Source organism: Eptatretus burgeri, chromosome 4, assembly GCF_056783735.1.
Source record: "Eptatretus burgeri isolate ZD-2024b chromosome 4, Ebu_testis_v1, whole genome shotgun sequence".
In the NCBI taxonomy this organism is placed as follows: Eukaryota; Metazoa; Chordata; class Myxini; order Myxiniformes; family Myxinidae; genus Eptatretus; species Eptatretus burgeri.
In genome coordinates this window covers 17,591,761-17,610,358 of record NC_140964.1, presented here as the reverse complement: position 1 = coordinate 17,610,358, position 18,598 = coordinate 17,591,761, and the positions used below count along the sequence as shown (strand labels likewise).

General features: G+C 47.1%; 1 long non-coding RNA gene across 1 annotated transcript in view; it reads right to left on the bottom strand.

Moving 5' to 3' along the window:
* Nucleotides 1-5,058: 5,058 nt before the first annotated feature.
* Nucleotides 5,059-18,598, bottom strand: part of LOC147027559 (uncharacterized) — a 34,909-nt gene continuing 21,369 nt past the window's right edge. Inside the window, exons 2-3 of the long non-coding RNA XR_015057112.1 lie at nt 7,233-7,423; nt 5,059-6,410 (exon numbers count right to left, since the gene is read on the bottom strand). This is a non-coding gene — a long non-coding RNA (uncharacterized LOC147027559). The remainder of the gene's footprint in view (nt 6,411-7,232; nt 7,424-18,598) is intronic.

Here is an 18,598-nt window from a genome sequence, read left to right as displayed (position 1 = left end):
CCACTAAATCATATTTTCAAATCAGCTTATTTAAATGCTTCACCATCTTCATCGTCATTATTTATATCAGGGTATTCACTATTATGAGCATCTTCATCATCTATAAAACTACTTTCATAACAAGCATTTGAACATAAGCTGTCAGTATAAAAGCTGTCTTTTGGACCAAGTTCCTCACCAGCAAATTCATTAAAATCTTCAGACCTGTAATGGTTAATTTATTAAGGAAAAAACTTGCATTATAAATTCTATATTAACACTGTATCCATGTGGTAAAGTCTTAATTCCATTCTCCTATCTATATCTCTTATCATCAAATGCTCCCATGCTTTCTTATTTCTTTGTTCTGAATATATCTGATACTCATAACTTATAATACTATTCATTTTCCGATACTCTTCTTTCTTTAAAACGAAACAATCATAATAATGCTTGAAATTTATACTATATTTGATTACATTCTTCTTTAGCCCTTTCAACTTTTTATCACTTTTAGAACCACTATACTTGTAAGCACAAGACTTTGCTCTTAATCCGACAAATACACTCATTATCTCCCCCCTCCCCCACCCCCCAACACATGTTTAAGTTTTCCGTTAACTTTTTTTGTTTTTTGTCGAAAATACTCGATTATCTTTGTCATAATTGCTTTTGTCATAAATGTTTATGTCTTTCATCATATCCTCATAAACATCTTCTGTCTTGATATCCAATATAAAACTGTCTGTATCCATGCAAAGTAGATTAACTTTTTCATCATTGTTCTTCTTTAAGCTGTTGTAGAAATATAAATAGTCAAACATCAACAACTTGAACAAGTCAAGAACTGATGTTCCTCCATGAATAGGTTTATCCATCACAATGCTTTCCTTCTCATATGAATAGCACAAAAGTTTTCAGGGAATGTCTCGACTCGTTTAAAGTTTGGTCTATTAATTAATTTTGATGCTTGTTTCCAAGATGTAGTAAGTCTTATGTTTTGTCTGTTTCTTACATTTTCCATTGTCTGCCAAATACAGCATTATTCATTAATTTATAGGTCTTTCTTGAAGTCGGTCTTAGCAACTGTTTGCATCTGAGTATTGAAGTCGATATATTTTTTTAACCAGTGTTTTTGCTTAAACTTTAGAACTCTGTGAATTTTCTTTGTTTCAATCCAGCTGATAGATATTGCTGCAGGTTTCTTTGGTGGAATACATAATAAGCTTTTTCATATAATGTAGTTAATAGCTTTTCTGTTGGTGTCCATGCTCGAGAATAGCAAGTAAGAAATGATTGTTGATCATCGCTGAACCATTGTTTTCTTGTTTTTTCTTTATCAGGAGCATATGGTACATCTTTGTGAGCATTGTGGAGTTCTTCAGGATACTTTAAATCCACTTCAAAGTAATAACCAACTTTTGCTTCATCCAATTCTTTCTGGGTAGATATAATGATATTTTTACCTCCACCACCAAAGGTGAAGGAAGTTATGTTTTCACCCCTTTCTGTCGATTTGCTTGTTTGTGTGCAGGATATCGCAAAAAGTTGTGAACAGGTTCGGAGTGCGATGAGGATGAACTGATTAGATTTTGGTGAAGATCCAGATCCGGATCCGGCTCCTAGAATTTCTTAAATGAATGGTGAGGTGATTCTTTATCATATTTATATAACAATGTTCATGATATAACCAATATTCATCATATTTATATTGGAAAAAAGATGATTTTCTCGGACCTATTGTGACGAATCTGGCAGCCATTTGCACACAAAGAGACAGCAGTCCCCGCAGTTCAGTTATTTCAATAAGTATGTGTTGATAGTCAGGGCCCCGTCCTTCTGTCTAATGGGTTAATTTCATGTGTGTGCTGCGGGTTTCTTTTATAGTCAGATTTTTTGGTTCACGAGTCAGTAAGTGACCACTATATTCATTATTGGTGTCTGTCTGTCTGTCTGTCCCGAGCATAGCTCCGTGGGTTTTGATCCGATCCTGATAAAATTTGGGTGGGAGGTTTATATCATGATCTAGTTGTGTTTTCCTGAGAATGGGCATGCTGCGCCGATTATGGGCAGAGCCACGCCCAAAAAACGTGTTTTTAGGGGGTAGCCAATTTCAAGTTACATCTTCTCTGAGGGGGTTTGTCGAATCTGGCAGGGGTTTCGGTATTTGGTTAGCCCAATGGCACCTGCATAGCCCCACGGAGCTCGATTTTTCATTTTCATCCCAAGGTCAAGGTCACAAGGTCACAAACTTAGAAAATTGCGAATTTTGACATAAAAATCATATGACCACCCAAACTTTGAGAGCTAGGATGACAATATTTTTTATGCATAATCTTGAGGTCATTCCCCACCTAAAGTCTTGAAACCATGTTGCTGTATCTTGAACACCTTGCCTGTGGCGCCCCCTTCAAGTTTGTTTTTACGCTGATTTCATCAAAGTATGGATAATCCGAGGAGTGCGAAATGCCATATAGTCTATATGATGTTATATTGTTTCTGGAATGTTCCAGAGGAAGTTTTGCACCAAAGGTCATAATCATTGACCTTTGACCTTTAAAGTTCACAAAGGTCAAATTTTGAAAGTTGTGGGAATTGAACCGGGTTTTCGACCTTCTTCGATGAACTAACTCCAATAAGCAATAGCACGTATCCTGTTTCCTTATTTAATGTCCACAACATTGTTTTGTGACCTTTAAAGGTTATGCAAAGGTCAAATTTTGAAAGTTGTTGAACGAAACCGGGTTTTCGACATTTTGCAGCTAATAACCTGTCACTCGTACCACATCATGTTGATCATTTTTATAACTTGGTCAAGCATTATCACATTGTCTCATCCTTGACTTCTGAAACAATCTACATCGTCAAATACCGCTCGTGAACCATTGCCGTCTCCAGACTTGTTACATCTTTAAATCTTCCTCCCAAACCAATCAAACCTTCGCGCACTGACAACATCATCCACTAGTTTTTGGCTGAAGGCGTGGGCGGAGCTTGCATTGCCTCAGATCCAGGCTCCGCTCTGAAGAAGGGCATGGAGCATTTCCTCCAGCCAATGGACGGGGAGCGAGAAAATCTGAGGCGCTCCAGCCAATGGGAGGCCAGAAGGCCAGAAACTACTACAGAGCCTCTTCGGGGGGTGGGCCACCGAGATGCCCTGACACACCCCCCGACACGCCCCTGTCCAATCCAGAAACGAGTTACCACAGGGTGGCCCCGCCCAGCCAGATGGAATGTTCGCCACCGTCGTCGAGAGGAGAGTGAGGAGTCATCGTGGCCATTGCTCTGTGTGTGCGTCGGAGCAGTGATCGTGTCCATTGCTTTGGTCTGTCGTCATGGTCATCCGCGATCGTGGTCTGCGGTCTTTGGTTGGGAACCTCATGGTGGTGGTGGTTGAGCAGCCAGGATCGTGGGCTCGTGGGCTCGTGGATTTCGGGTCATGGGTTCGAGTCCCACCCTGGTGGGTTTGAGTCGGTGTGATCACATGAGGTGGAAAGGTACCCGGCCAGGCTCTGTTCCCCCAGCTCGCCTTCCCTAACGAGCCGAAGGGTCCAATAAAGACCCGACAGGGTCCATTTCGTGTGTGTGTGTGTGTGTGTGTGTGTGTGTGCGTGTGCGTGTTCCGTGTGCGTGTGCGTGTGCGTGTGCGTGTGCGTGTGTGTGTGTGTGTGTGTGTGTGGTGCCAGTCTGTTAGGTAGTATTGCTTAAGTGTTTTCTTTTCATTATACATTGCATTTTATTCGGTTGTAACTCTGCTCTGTCTCCCTTCCCGATTATTGCCCCCATTATAAATAAACCCCCCAATTGTTAAATGTTCCAGTTCGTTGCCCGTGTTTTCTTTCATTGACACAGCACAGTGCGGGCTTGAGAAATAGTGAGGCCGTCGGTGCCGTAAGTTGTCATTGGGTCCGACGGACTTTGGTAATACCGCTCGGTTACACTGGACCGGGGTCGCTAGAGCGACCCGGTTCGACAGGGTCCGTTGAGGGTGTGACTTCCCTGGTAATTTGACGACGTGGGTTCTTAGGTATATTGACATTTGGCTATTAACCCAACCCCACGCCATCAGAGAATTGGCAAGCGTGGTCCTTAAGTGACCAGTGACCTTCGGAGTTGTCCGAGAGTAACGACCTAAATTCCGGGTGTTCGGTGGGAGACGGCTCTACTGCTCCACCTGGCGGCCGTTTCTCGCCACCGACCCCGGCCCACAACACTATTTATATCTATACCATTGTCTTTAAAATAATTTCTTCATGGTGAAATCTATTACTGATTTATAGATACTTTTATGTTTCAAATAAAATCTTGGTGAAATCTTTTTTGGGTTATATGTTATTTTTTGGTGTTTAAAATAATATTTTGTTCGTGTTTCAAAATGAAATCATAAAAGGCTACCAATAAATATTTGTTGGGTTTGTTGTTGATGAAAACACCTTCTTTTCTTTTAACTTCCATCATCGTTGAGAATGTTGATAAATCATATGTTGGGGTTTTGTTCTTGGGCTAAATCTCTTTGTTGAGTTGAGACAAAATGTTAAACCTCTCTCAGTGTTCTGCTCTGAGCTCCTCCTGAACCACATATCATTTTAAGATTGTAGTAAATTATTTTTCTATTGTTTTCTTGAGATCCATTCAATCATTTTAAACCTCACAGTATGTGTGCTTTTTATTTAGGTTGTCTTGGTTATTCCTTTGATGATACTTTTTTGAAACTGTCCACTTTCATTATGTTTCCCATTTAAATTCCAAGGTTGTGATTTTCTCCACTCTTTGGTTTGGTTTTTGCTTGGCTCTACTTTTCCAGAGTTTTTAGGTCATTCATATAGAAGTAATTTAGCTTAAACTGATTTTTTAATGGATGAGATATCTGAAATCCATCATTTTAAATATAAAGTTTTACAGCACAAGGGAGTAATATTCAAAGGTAGGGATATAAAGGGAAGGAATCTCTGTTCAAATTGGTAGAGAGGGTAGAGAGTGGGTGGTCAGGGGTGAGTGGTGGGGGGTAAAATAAAATAGGGGGGTAAAAAAGAAATAAAAAAAAATAAAAAAATGAAGTTTTTGATGCAGAGTCGAGGCTCATCGAAGAGCATGGTCCCAGAAATAATTTCAAGTGGAGAAGCTGGTGTAGGATGAGTGTAAGAGGTGCCGGAGGAGATCTGTTTGTGAGAAAAAATGTACTATTTATTGACAGGGTCAAATAGTTTTACCCTGAGTTAAACATTAAAGTCAGTGGGGCAAATGTGATAATCGTAGAACCAACTAAATTCCCCGACTCATTCCAGACCTGTACCAAGGCCTGCTGCAGTTGGGCCAACATTGGCGGCTGATTTTTGAAGACTGCATAATCATTGTTCCATTTCATCCCACACATGTTCTATGGGAGAAATATCAGGCAAAACAGCTGGCCCACATGCCACACCGACACACCACACACACCTGGGGAGTGGAGTGGAAGGGGAGGGGTCTGGGAAGGGAAAGGGTGGGATGAGGGTGGGGGCACACTTTTCCCTAATTTTATTGATTTTTTTTCTTCCAATTTAGTAAATGGTAAATAAAATCAACCCACATCCTTGCACACACGAAAGCAACACTTACTGCAAACATACAAAAGCCATTTCCATCACTTCACCGCAATTTAATGCATTCCCACTTACAAATGGAATCTCACCATTCACATCTATATAACAGATATACTCGCTTTTTGAAATAAATGTATATAATGCATCTACATTTATCAATTCTGAGCACATCAGTAACTTCAAATATTGTGGAAGTGTGTGCTGATAGTGTCCTCCAGGGGGAGTTAAGTTCACAGGTTTGGAGGGAAGAGAGCTCACAAAGAGCTTTTGTTGATGTGAGCGAAGGTGTGTTGCCAAATGGTTAAATGCTTTACTCAAATGCTTGAATGTGGTCAAATGAGTTTTTAAACATGCTGTCTCTTGGCACAGGTGCAAAAAGGTTGAGCAAGTTGAGTGAAAAAGTTGCCCCAGGCCAAATTTGAAAGAAGAGCTCAGGTGTACAATTTAAAACGTTTCACTCATTTGTGTGAAACTCATTTGTGGATAAAATCACAAGCTGGTCCAACACTTGGAACATGTCTTTCAATCCTGACAAATCTCACATTCTCATGATGTCTCTCCAAAGGAACCATCTGGAACCCCCCCCCCCATATACTTTCTCAACAATCCTCGTGAAGCAGTCCTTTCAATCAAGATTCTGGGTCTCACGATCTGATATGATCGTTCCTGGGAAAGCCACATTTCCAAGCTGGCCTCCAAAGCCGGTTGGCGACTGGGCATCCTCCATCGTGCAAAGTCCTTCCTTGGCACACCTGAGCTGAACACGTACAAAGCTTTCGTCCACCGCATGATGGAGTACTGCTCTCGTCTCTGGGTCGGTGCTCCCGCCTCACCTTTCTCGGCTTCACGCTGTGGAAACCAAGGCATTTACGATTATTGGTATCTCTGGAGATGAGGCTGAGTCTTTGGGTCTCCCACTCTCTCACCACAGGCAGGTCGGTGGTCTTTGTTTTCTACTGTCTCCTTTCCAGCCTTACTCCCCCCACCCCCCAACTTCCTTGTCTGCGCTATGTCCCTCCTATATTTATGCAGGGCACTGATGGTCTGCCCGCAACCCCCTTCTGATAAAACTACCAATATCAAGAATCACTGCTCACCTTCACTCTTTCATTCCTCGTTTTCCTGCCTTTGGAATAAACTCCCACACTCACTTCAACCCCACTCTTTCCTCCAGGTCTTCCCTCTAACAGCTGTTCACCACAAGCTCTTCTCTACCCCTCATCCAAAACCATGCGTTTTATACCCCTATTAATGCACCCCAAACCCACCTCCTTCAAATTCCCTGCTTTTCTTTCTGAAAGTCCCTGTCGTGGAAGAACCTGAAAGTCCCTGCAGTGTCTATCTTGTTTACCCCACCCCTTCCCTCACCCTTCCACAGATGTCCTAATGTCTCTGTTCCCCACTGTTTTGTCCTTCCCTCTCCTGCCCCTCTTGTCTCCTGCTCCCTTTGTTATGTTCTGTGTGTTAACTCTCATACGAGCCTCGACATTGCATACAAAACAATTGATAAAAAAAACATTGGCATGAATTCAAGTTCCTGAAAGCAATCAACTTCCAACACCGAGTTTTATTCAAAGCAAGGAAGGAAAAATATTTAATTAATTTGAAGTGCAATGGCAAACCAACCAGTATAACCAAGTTATTATGCATAGATATGTACAAATCACTCACCTGTCAGAGTTTCTGGAACCTTTATTAATTATTCGAGATGGGTGGGAGTGAATCTTTAACCACAAGGCAAACTGAAGCCTGTTTGAATGTCTTTCTGGAGCTGAAAATTCACACGAGTTGCTTTCGAGATAGGTGGGAATGAATCTTTAACCACAAAGCAAACTGAAGACTGTTCGAATGTCTTTCTTGAGCTGAAAATACACACAAGTTGCTTTTATGAACAGAATTCTCACCAAAGCTATGATGAATATTAATGGGAATATTAATATTCATCATTTAATAGCCCCCCCACCACCAGATTTGAATATTACTAATTAAATTAAATAGGTTGCAGCTGTCGGATGGCATTTATTTGAGTGGGAACAAAAACTCAAACCTGAATGGGGAAAACATGTCAGTTTCTGCAGAAAAGCCATTCAAAAAGTCCTCAACCAAATCCATGAACTCACTCTGAATTTCACGAAAAACATCATTTTTGTTGATGAATTCTGCAAGGGCATCTTGTGAAAATGAGGATATACATGACTTCATCTTCATACAACAGAGTTTTTTTGTATACCATTACAATTAAAAATAAATGAAATTTTACCTCGACATGATCGATACCTGAATTCACTCGATGATGGTGGATGTGGTGGAGATTTCCACAAAAGAGAAAAAACCCTTTATAATTTAACACACAATTTATTATACAAAAGCACATGCATGTTGAAATACAAGCTTGTCTCAAGAGTCCAAGCAGATCTCTGACTGAGCAAGAATACACGGCCTTTCATATGATTGATATATACACGGCCATATAAGGTATTTGAGGAGTCAGAACATCACAGGGCACATGGTTAATTGATACCAGACGACAAGAAAGCTTTGTTTTCTATTTGCTTAAAAGGATGTATATATATATATATATATATATATATATATATATATATATATATATATATATATATATATATATATATATATATATATATAGATACATATGTATATATAAATATGTATATGTAAATATATATGTATATACAGTAGACTACGCGCAAGTCGGCAGTGTGTAACTCGTTACTTCGCCTACGTCGGCAGCGTCAAAAAGTCCCGAATTTATCTAATGGTAAATCCCTTTGAATAAAGTCTGTAAGTCGTCATCTCTAAGTCGTCACTTCGTCTAATTCCTCAGATGTTGTCCGTTCCCGCGTAATGGAAACTCAAGTAAATTACCATGCCGAACTCGTCACAGGGAACTGCTGCCTCGTGAGAAGCCCGATTTCATGGAATCGTGATGCGCACTCATTGGTGTAACCGCCAGTAATAGACTATTTATAACTGCCCTGTATTCAGCTCAGTCAGCGACCACGGTGCGCCGTCCCACAGTTCATCTGTAGAGGTAGACAGGCTGTGCAATGCAGTCTCTGGCGAAGGAGTAAAGGATCGATAGAGCTTCATGTTGAAGTCCGATCATGGTTTTATATTGGCTTGTTTTGTACATCACCGCACTCACTTACACATAGGCATTGAGTGGTAGTCATCACCACGATGACTGTGTGTCATGTAATTTGTCGATGGTATTTGAGTTTTCATTCCATATGAAAACTCATTCCACATTCAATCCAATGAATGAATTCCAACAGCAATTCATTCCACATTTGTTGATTGTGATATATCATCACCGATGGCATACGAGTTGTCTTATAGTTGTTCGTTATCTTTACTTTTGATAAACCAGCTTAGACATTGTTGCGCCCTCTCACACATACGTGTCCAGGCCACGTGCGACTTCATCCTTCACCCCACAGTCATCATGAATGTACGCATACGCGTAAGTTGTCACTTTTTTCTCGGTCCCAATGGTGACGACTTACGAGTAATCTACTGTATATAGGCATACGTGTGTGTGTGTGTATATATATATATATATATATATATATATATATATATATATATATATATATATATATATATATATATATATATATATATATATATATTGTTGTGGTTACCAAATTCGCAAACCACCATTCAGGTCCCTTAGGTGAGGTATCTCGGTAAGTACATGTGTAGTTAGGCCCAAACCCGTTGTCTAGTGGGAATAAATGTTATTCATGCGTGCTGCGACTCTTCAGGATAGCCGTTTTTCTTTTACTATCTTTAATTTGGACCAACCGCCATTGTTACAACCACAACAACATCAACCACCCACCGCGGCGCCGCTTCACGTCACACCTCGCAACCGTCGCATCGCCACCGTTCTTGCGCCACTTGTGGGTACCGGTGTTGGACTCGTGCAGGGCGCGCGCCGAACAGCGTGTACAAAACCACGGATTTTCCACTTCAAAAACGGATCAAAAACGACACACGCCCACTTTTGTTCCGTCCAATCGGTGAGCGAGGGGCGATTTGGCCCCGCCTCCAGGGCGTTGGAGGGCGATCGATATATGCAAATTTATGGATCAAAAAGCATTCACGCCCACTTTTTCTCGGGCCAATGGGGAGCGAGGTGAAAGGTCGAAGGGAGGGGGTCAAAGCTGAGAGAGCGAAGCCACGGGGCTTATAAAAGCGACCGCGTTCGTCAGTCAAGTCGGAACAGAGAGTTAAGACTTCGCGGGCGGTGGAGTTGGCAAGAAGGAGCTGGTCGTCGTCGTGTGCGTTGGAGTCGGAGCGGAGGGGACGGAGCTGTGGAGAGGCGGCGAGGGCAGACGAGGGGTGCTCGCGTCGTGCAGGGAGCTGCACCCCAGGGAGGCCGACAGCGCGACCTGGCCGAGGTGGAGACGCTCGTCGCGGGACTCGAGGCAGAGTAGGAATCCTCTATACCCCGAGCATCAGCAACCCCCTCCTGTTTCCCCCCGCGCTGAGATAGTGCGACCATGGGGGCCCCTTTCCCACCCCCTACCAGACACTGCCCGCGAGGCCCGCGGAGTTGAGGCACCATCGCCGCTCCGCGTCTCATCACCAGACGGGTAGGCCCGACCCGGTCTCGGCCTCAGGCCCGCCTCATCTTTGAGGGTACTCTGTTCTTTTCCTTGGTTTTGGGTATGTGTTGGCGGCGCCGTCTGTGAAGTAAAATTGTATAAGTGTTGCCGTGTGCTCGCGTAATCGGTATTAGATCTGCATTGTCGCATTTGCTTTTTGTGTAAAAATTGCATTGTGTTTCTCTTCTTTTCTATGTGCTTTTGGTGGAATTGTATATGTGCGCTTTCCGTTCATCGCGAATAAATGTGCTTTGTGTTGAACTGTTTCCCGCTTCGCTTCGTCATTTCCTTCATTGAATCCTCATCTTGCTTCACGTAAAGGGTTGGTAGTGGGCTGAATACGCCCGATAATTAATCGAACCGTCGAGGTCGACGATAACACCGCTCGGTTATCCCGATAGTACGGAACGGGTCGCTTAAGTGGCCCGTGTCCGAAGTCGACCTGCGGCGAGGTGCGATCGCCCGGTCTACCCTCCGCGTGGGTACTTAGGTAGGTCGAATTTGGCGAGCAACCCTATCCCACGCGGGGGCTGATTGGCTCGATCGCGGTGAGACCGAAAGGTCCACCCGTGACTGGTTCCCGGCGTTAGTCCGAGAGGGTCACGACTGGATTGTCCGTCCGGTGGGCGACGTGCCGCGATTCGAGTTACGTGGCCGTCAGCACGCCGGCGGGCGCGAATCCGTAACACTGGTGTCAGGTCGTGCGATACAAATTCATCGCCCTCCTCGCGGCACTGGTATCGGAGAACAGGAAAACGGGCTCTCCTGTCTCCGGCTAAATTCACGGGAATCGGTCCAGGGGTGAGAGAAGCGACCCCCGATTCCCTCCAAATTACGAGCGAGCGAAATTAACCCTTCACGAGAAGCAAGATGGCGTCTCAAGGCGAGCAGGAGCCGGGGGTATTAGAAATGTATATGTGTAGTAATGTAGAATCCATGGTCCAGGATGGAATCCCCGAGCAGGAAATGTTGATTGTGCAGGAACACGGACTCGCCCAACTGAACCCAGAGCCCGAAATAGGTGCGGCAGCGGCCGCGGTGTATGACACCTCCCCCCCCCCTCTCCACCAAAACCCGCCGACCCTTGCCGAAACGGCTCACCCAAGCGCACCCGACATGGCCCAGCTATGCGCCATGCTGGCGGCAATGACAAATGAAATGAAAAACGAAATGAAAGGCATGAACAAGCAAATAAGCGGAATGGAAGCAAACATGAAGGAAGAAATGAAAAAGCTCCGGGGTGAGACGCAGAACATGGGCCGATGCCTGCAGGCGGGCATGAAGGCCGTGACCAGGGAGCTGGGAATGGCGACTCCACGTGTGGGACCAAACGAGCTGGAAGGGGGCGCAGCGGCTGACAGGCCCGCGGTGGAGGCGGGTAAGGAAAAAGTAATTCGGGAGACAAGAGACGAGGTGAAAGTAATTGCGAGGGAGAGAAAAGAACAATTAATACGGAGAGCAAGGATGAGGTACGCGGAGATCGTGAAAGAGCAAGGAGTGAAAAACAGGGAAGGACGGGAGCGACTTAAAGAGAAAGCAAGGTTGACCTACATAAAGATAAGGGAAAGACGCCAGAAAGAAGCGGAGACGAAGAGACAGGAGGGGACAACAGAAACTTATAAATGTATCGAGACACGGGAGACAAAAAAAATAGAAAGACTGCATGATAATGACAAGGTAAGGGACGCACACACACACACGGAGGTAGTGGAGGATAATGGGGGTGAGCTCGCGGAGCGTGTTGGGACCCAGTGCGAGCACCTGGGTGGCCTCCTCCAGGAACGAGGGGAGGGAGTATGCCCCCTTGAGGCGAGTCACGACCAGGTGAGTTCGGTCGTGCTTTGCGAGGTCGAGGGGAGGAGTGCTGTGGACGGGTGCACGGAGAGCTTGGGGGGTATAGAGGCCCTGGAGACCCTTGTGGGGACACGAATCCCCAGTGTGGTTGTCCCTGTGTGTGTGGTGCAAGGTGTGAGTGCGGCACCGTGTGTGGAAGCGACCCCGTGTGTGAGTGGTATGGTGGCGATGGTGCCGGAGTGTGTGCTTCCCAGCACGCCGTGTGTGGATGAGGCACCGTGTGTGGAAGAGGCCGTGGGTGTGAGTGAAACGGCCTGTATGAGTGAGGCACCGCGCGTGAGTTCCCCCGCGTGTGTGAGTGAGGCACGGAGTGTGGATGAGGCACCGCGGGTGAGTGCCCCCGCGTGTGTAAGTAGTATGGTTTGTGTGAGTGGTGAGGCACGCGTGAATGAACGGCCGTGTGCAAGGTCGCTGTGTGCAAGGGAGACCGTGTGTGAGAGAGAGCGGTATGTGAGGGAGATGTCGGTTGGCATGCGGGAGCACGCAGCCGCGTCTCCCGGTGTGAATGTGATGGAGTGGACTGTGTGCGTCGTAACACGCAGGTGTGCGTGGGTTGAAGGGCGACGACGAAGGCGACAGAAGAAAGAAAGCCGAGTAGCGGCTGTAGTTGTTTCGGGGACCGTGCCGGGTTCACCCAGCAGTGAGCACGCGGTCCGTGCTGTGCAACGCACGAGACCACCACGTGCTCGCTTGCGAGAGTGAAGTCCCGGTCCGGAAACGCACGCGGTGGATTTGCCGATCCTGCGGACGGACAAAGTTGAGGCAGGTAAATGGATTTGGACCGGACGGGTTCTCCACGCGATCGTGTGTGTTAAGCTCCAACGGGCAAAGCACGTGTTCGCGTGGGGAACCCCTCGAGACGTGGGGCTTGTGTTTTTTTTATGCGCACGGTGACGTCATGGCTGCACGTGGGGTTGGAATCCGGCAGGAGGGGTATCTCTGCCGGATGGGACCGTCCAAGGAGGGACGAGGAACACGTGCAGCTGCATGACGTCACGGGCAGGTGCAAAGTGCGCGAGCTCTGAGTTGCCGCGCTGGTGCTGCGCGTGTAAAGAAAAAAAAAAAAGCAAGCCTCACTTTCGGGTGCACAGGATTCCTGGGCAAGGGGTGAAAGACCCCCTTACCGGGGCACAGGATGGAAACTAGTTAGGGGGAAGGGTTAGCTTAGCTAGACCGACTCCATGGGGCAGGGGTAAGTCCTCATGGAGTCCGTGGAATGGATTAGTTAGAGGGATTGTAGCCAGATTTAGGTTGGGAAATAAAATGGGATTATTTTGGAGACAGAGACAGACTTTGGATGTGTAGAGGGGACGTAGTTTAGCTACGTAGTGTTAAAAGGAACGTGCTACTAGTTTAAGGGACGACGTGGGAGCACGAGTTAGTTAGGGGAGGTAGTTAGGAGGATGGCAGAGTTCAGCGGTGTGTGTGTTGAAGAGTTGGTGAGTTGTGAGGTGAGCACTTGTTGAGTGAGTGAGGCCAGCGGGTCTGTGTGAATGGAGTGAATGGGGAATGCATGGTGCGATGAGTGATTGGGGGGAGGAGTGACTCCCGCCCAAGGGACCCCGGGGTCAGTGTAGCGTGAGTTAGCTGGGTTAGTCAAATTGAAAAATGGAGGTCGTTTTGTTGTTGGTGGGAAAGTAGGCTCGAGACCCATTTGGAGGGGTGCAGGAGCCCTGTTGACGGGCTTGGGAGCGTGGCTGCGAAAGGTGAGTATCGCTGAGTGGGTACCCCGGGCACCAGGCTAGTCGGCCGCGGTAGGCCAAGGGCCCATGGGGGGCCGGGATAGCGTAGTGGGCAAGGGTGCGCCTGCTTGGTGCGGGGGCCCGGGGCGCCATTAGCCGCGTGGGCAGTGTTGTGGGCAAGGGTGACCCTCGGAAAGGGGCCTGGGAAGCCAGCCTGCCACGTGTGCGTTTCAGGGGAGGTGCCATGGGGGGCACTCCCCGGTGTTAGGGAGCTGGTAGGCTCGGAGGCAGTGTAGTGCCCGGGGGTGCCATAGCGGGAGATTCGGCAGAGGGTCGTGCCTGCCAAAGGGAGCCACGTGTCCCAGCCAGGAGACCGTGTGAGGGCACGGAGAGAAAATTGGGGGGCGAGGCCCGAAATTGTGAGGACACCAACACAGGCGACGGGAATCTGGGTTGTTAGAACCAATAGTTTAAGCGAGAGGCGCTTGTTGAAAGCCCCGGGGTAGTTTAACAGTTAAATGGTTAGGGTAGATTAGGAGATGTACCCCTCCGCACCATCCATCCCCTCGCTGTCGTTGTGGGCCGCTGGACCCACTTTGGTTATAGATTGCTGAACTGTGGGGAGGCCATTCTGAGGCTTGAGTTGGGCCTCGACACAGGACGTTAGCTCTCCCTTATTCCCCTCCGGGAAGGGAACGTAGGGGTTGGGAGTAGGCTAGGTGACAGGATAGGTTAGCCGAACAAGGACGATAAAGGGGGTTAGGGGACGATTTATAGTGGGGAAGTAAAAATAAAAACAACAAAAAAATAAGTTGGGGCTAAATTGGGGTTTGACAAATTAAGGGAGTGGGTATGTACAGTGACAGGCAAAGGCGATAGGTGGGAGGGAGACAGGTAGGGAGGTCCGAGCCCGCCTTCCAAGTGGCCAGCACCACCGCACTCCCTCCACCAACCTCCACTGAACGGCAAGAGCTGGCCAACTTCATCAGCTGGCCGTGTTTTGCTTCAAGGCCTGTGCCGGCCACTTCATCTGCTGGCTACCTTTCTTCAAGGCCTGTGCTGGCCAGTTCATCTGCCGGCTGTGTTTGCCTGCAGCGGCCTTCTTCTGCGGGCTGTGTTTGCCTGCTGCCTTTGCCATGCCATGCCCACTGCCCATGTTCACCAGCCCCGTTCAATTTTTGCTTTGCCCCCCCCTGTTCATTGCCATGTGCGCCAGGATCAAGGCAACAGTTTGCAAGCTGCGAGAACTGCCCTGTTGGCAGCTACAACACGGGCCTGCAGTGGCGGCCCGTGCACCGTGTTTGTGTTCATCCATCCATTCGTTGTGTTCATTGCGTGTGCCACTTGAGCTGGCACGGAGACTGCGTTTGTGCAGCCCATCCACCATTGTGGTTCACTGCGTTCAGTTCAAAAGGGAAGGCCTTGGACTGCGTGTGAGCAGCCAGCCACGTTCCCTGTCACCTGCATTGTTTGAGCCAGAGACTGCATGCGGGCAGCCTGGCTCCCTGCTAACTGCTTTCTTTTTGCAGAGTTCAATGATCCTGGGCCATGGTTTAGTGTAAAATTTGTAAGTTAAGGTTAAGATGTACTGTACATATGAGTGCGCCCCCGGCATGTCTGTCCTAGCGCCGGCAATTTTATTTAAGTCGTCCGTGTGAGTGAGTTTGTTTAGGTAGTTACGCAGCCCTCAGGTTATTTATTTTGGGGACACGAATACCAAGAATGTCGCACTCAGGGATCCGTAGGTAAAATGTACTAGGGGAAAACTACACATGATGGCACACGAAAATTTGACGACTCGGGACGAGTCTGTAAAAAGGGGAGGGGGTAGTGTTGTGGTTACCAAATTCGCAAACCACCATTCAGGTCCCTTAGGTGAGGTATCTCGGTAAGTACATGTGTAGTTAGGCCCAAACCCGTTGTCTCGTGGGAATAAATGTTATTCATGTGTGCTGCGACTCTTCAGGATAGCCGTTTTTCTTTTACTATCTTTAATTTGGACCAACCGCCATTGTTACAACCACAACAACATCAACCACCCACCGCGGCGCCGCTTCACATCACACCTCGCAACCGTCGCATCGCCACCGTTCTTGCGCCGCTTGTGGGTACTGGTGTTGGACTCGTGCAGGGCGCGCGCCGAACAGCGTGTACAAAACCACGGATTTTCCACTTCAAAAACGGATCAAAAACGACACACGCCCACTTTTGTTCCGTCCAATCGGTGAGCGAGGGGCGATTTGGCCCCGCCTCCAGGGCGTTGGAGGGCGATCGATATATGCAAATTTATGGATCAAAAAGCATTCACGCCCACTTTTTCTCGGGCCAATGGGGAGCGAGGTGAAAGGTCGAAGGGAGGGGGTCAAAGCTGAGAGAGTGAAGCCACGGGGCTTATAAAAGCGACCGCGTTCGTCAGTCAAGTCGGAACAGAGAGTTAAGACTTCGCGGGCGGTGGAGTTGGCAAGAAGGAGCTGGTCGTCGTCGTGTGCGTTGGAGTCGGAGCGGAGGGGATGGAGCTGTGGAGAGGCGGCGAGGGCAGACGAGGGGTGCTCGCGTCGTGCTCGGAGCTGCACCCCAGGGAGGCCGACAGCGCGACCTGGCCGAGGTGGAGACGCTCGTCGCGGGACTCGAGGCAGAGTAGGAATCCTCTATACCCCGAGCACCAGCAACCCCCTCCTGTTTCCCCCCGCGCTGAGATCGTGCGACCAAGGGGGCCCCTTTCCCACCCCCTACCAGACACTGTCCGCGAGGCCCGCGGAGTTGGGGCGCCACCGCCACTTTGCGTCTCATCATCAGACGGGTAGGCCCGACGCGGTCTCGGCCCCAGGCCCGCCTCATCTTTGAGGGTACTCTGTTCTTTTCCTTGGTTTTGGGTATGTGTTGTCGGCGCCGTCTGTGAAGTAAAATTGTATAAGTGTTGCCGTGTGCTCGCGTAATCGGTATTAGATCTGCATTGTCGCATTTGCTTTTTGTGTAAAAATTGCATTGTGTTTCTCTTCTTTTCTATGTGCTTTTGGTGGAATTGTATATGTGCGCTTTCCGTTCATCGCGAATAAATGTGCTTTGTGTTGAACTGTTTCCCGCTTCGCTTCGTCATTTCCTTCATTGAATCCTCATCTTGCTTCACGTAAAGGGTTGGTAGTGGGCTGAATACGCCCGTTAATTAATCGAACCGTCGAGGTCGACGATAACACCGCTCGGTTATCCCGATAGTACGGAACGGGTCGCTTAAGTGGCCCGTGTCCGAAGTCGACCTGCGGCGAGGTGCGATCGCCCGGTCTACCCTCCGCGTGGGTACTTAGGTAGGTCGAATTTGGCGAGCAACCCTATCCCACGCGGGGGCTGATTGGCTCGATCGCGGTGAGACCGAAAGGTCCACCCGTGACTGGTTCCCGGCGTTAGTCCGAGAGGGTCACGACTGGATTGTCCGTCCGGTGGGCGACGTGCCGCGATTCGAGTTACGTGGCCGTCAGCACGCCGGCGGGCGCGAATCCGTAACAATATATCGAGAAAGAGAGAGAGAGAGATAGAGATAGAGATAGAGATAGAGATAGAGATAGAGATAGAGATAGAGATAGAGATATATATATATATATATATATATATATATATATATATATATATATATATATATATATATATATATATATATATATATATTGTTGTGAATCTGGAAGCCATCAGTACACAACATACAGGTCCTATAGATCAGTAATGTCGTAAAGGCCCAGTCACACCTTGACGATTTAGCCAGCTTATGCCGATTTTTGAAAAATTTGTCTGAAACGCTGGCACACATCAAATACATTATGGGTAAGTTTTGGAAACATTGAGAGCACGCTGAAAAACACTGCCATACGCCGTAGTACGCTGGCTTTCATCGTTGTACTTTGCGGTTGTCCTCAAATTTTAGCATGCTTGAAATTTGTTAGACTTATGCCAGCGTATAACTCATGAGTTCCGCAATGCTGGCCATAAGTTGTAGGCACGTTATGCGATCATTGACACACGTTACTTGTAAGTTAATCATAAGTCGAAACATGTCGAGGTAATGTTTAGCGTACCTGAAACTTATTTCTAACCTATGAGTAATGTGTTGTAGGCACGTTCCGCGATCGTTGACACACGTCGACACACGTTACTTGTAAGTTACTCATAAGTCGAAACACGTCAATGTAAGGGTTAGCATCAGTGTTCCAGACTCCCTGTTTTGTTTTTTTTTCTTTTTTCTTTTCTTCGGTATGACGGTGATGTTGACACTTCAATTTCCAGTGCAGTTATGATTTAAATCGTTGAGCTGCAGCCTATTAGTTATATTATATTATATTATAACCACACTCGAAATCGATGTGTCAACATCACCGTCATACCAAAGAAAAGAAGAAAAAAAACAGGGGGTCTGGAACACTGACGCTAACCATTACATTGACGTGTTTCGACTTATGAGTAACTTACAAGTAACTTTTGGCGACGTGTGTCAACGATCGCATATCGTGCATACAATTTATTCCCATCGCATGCGGAACGTGTGAGGCATACGGCAAGTACGTCGTAAAATGTTTAACACGTTTAAAAGTACAAGACCTACTCCACTTACTATGATGTATCATAGCGTACTTTAGCGTTCTATTCACGTATACCAAACTTACCCATACCGTATTCGACGTGCGCCAGCATTTTTGATGCATTTTTCAGAGGTCGGCATACGCTAGCAAGATCGCCAAGGTGTGACTGCGATGTTGACACTTCCATTTCTGCGGCGGTTATGATTCGAATCATTGTGCGGCAGCCTTTTAATAGGCGACGTCACGTGATCGTCGGCGATACGTGCAGCGCGCTATGCATAAGTTAGACTATCGTTGGGCAT